The sequence below is a fragment of the Volvox carteri genome (genome assembly GCF_000143455.1).
Source record: "Volvox carteri f. nagariensis unplaced genomic scaffold VOLCAscaffold_1, whole genome shotgun sequence".
In the NCBI taxonomy this organism is placed as follows: domain Eukaryota; kingdom Viridiplantae; phylum Chlorophyta; class Chlorophyceae; order Chlamydomonadales; family Volvocaceae; genus Volvox; species Volvox carteri.
Genome location: NW_003307545.1, coordinates 2,644,807 through 2,645,999, shown reverse-complemented (window position 1 = coordinate 2,645,999; position 1,193 = coordinate 2,644,807). Strand labels below are relative to the sequence as shown.

Here is a 1,193-nt window from a genome sequence, read left to right as displayed (position 1 = left end):
AACACAGGTGACATTTTGTTGGTTGCCCGTGCTGGAAGTCATCCACAGGTTACATTACCCGTAATCACAAGGTCTTGACCCGTAATCCCCCAAGCCGTAATGCACAGCACCCGTAAAATTTCACGGGCTTAATTGCGACGAAGACGTGTTATGTGTGTGTGTGTGTGTTACATGGTTGGGGGTGCGTGACCCCATACCTGTAAGATTACCCATACGAGCCGAGGGCCCAAGGGTAATACTACAACGCCTAAAAGCCACGGAGGAAAGGAAAACACCGCACATCAGCCCAGACTAGCGTCTAAAGGGGGTAATTGAGTTTCGGTGAGCCCACATACGTTCCAATTTCCTCGCCAGACGTGCGGGTTCCCATTGCATGGCCTCCAACATGCTCTGTTGATGATCGAATCCTTCTTCAGCACGAATATCATTATAGGCTGGGCATTCCAATAACAGGGGTTCACATCCTCAATTCGGCTATTAGTACCACAACAGTGGCAAAACCGCTGCCCCCTGGGGACGTGGTAGTTGCCCCTTCATGCTCTGTTTGGCTCCAAAGCCCAGCAACATAAACGAAACTGCATTACCTTACTATATGCTAAACGAGGAATGAAAACCTTAGCATGTGTTGGCCACATGACGGCTGCGGCTCCCGAAAAGGGCAGCCCCATCCAGTGCTTATACTTCGCCACTGTGATCCATCTTCGTATTTGCTGAGCGCGTCTGCCTGCTGCTGCTGTTCCCGGCTGCGTGGGTACCACACCACTGAAATGTCTGTGTCCGTATCCGCGCAGAGGCGATGGATCTCCGCCACTATGGGCAGGCAAGCGGCGTTGCCTTTCATCCCAACCATGCAGAATTCCGCCGGTTGGCTGTCCGTCTGGTATTGCACTGTCCGGCCGTACAACAGGTTCGGTGCCTGCTCTCGCAACCAGTGCAAGCTGTACAGCAGCGCCCGCAGTTCTCTTTCTGTGCTGCTAAAGTCATTCCGCTGCAGCCGCTGGGTTTCCTGAGCTTTGAAGGGCACAAGCATGCGGCTGTTGGCGCCCAGTTCTTCTCCAGGTAAGAAGGCTGCGAAGGCCCTGTCTGAGGCGTCCCCGACTAGTTCCGTCGTCAGTCGTAGGGCTGGTCCTTTCCGCCAGGTGGCTGTCCCGTTGCGCCTGCCCAGCAGCTCCATAAACAAGCCTGCCTGGTGT

The 1,193-nt window shown here is 54.4% G+C and overlaps 1 protein-coding gene across 1 annotated transcript in view; it reads right to left on the bottom strand.

Annotated features, from left to right (window-relative positions):
• The window catches only part of VOLCADRAFT_102747 (dynein heavy chain 3), a gene marked incomplete at its 5' end in the record, with an annotated part of 70,080 nt that overhangs the window by 2,670 nt on the left and 66,217 nt on the right, over positions 1-1,193 (bottom strand). The window lies entirely within an intron of this gene.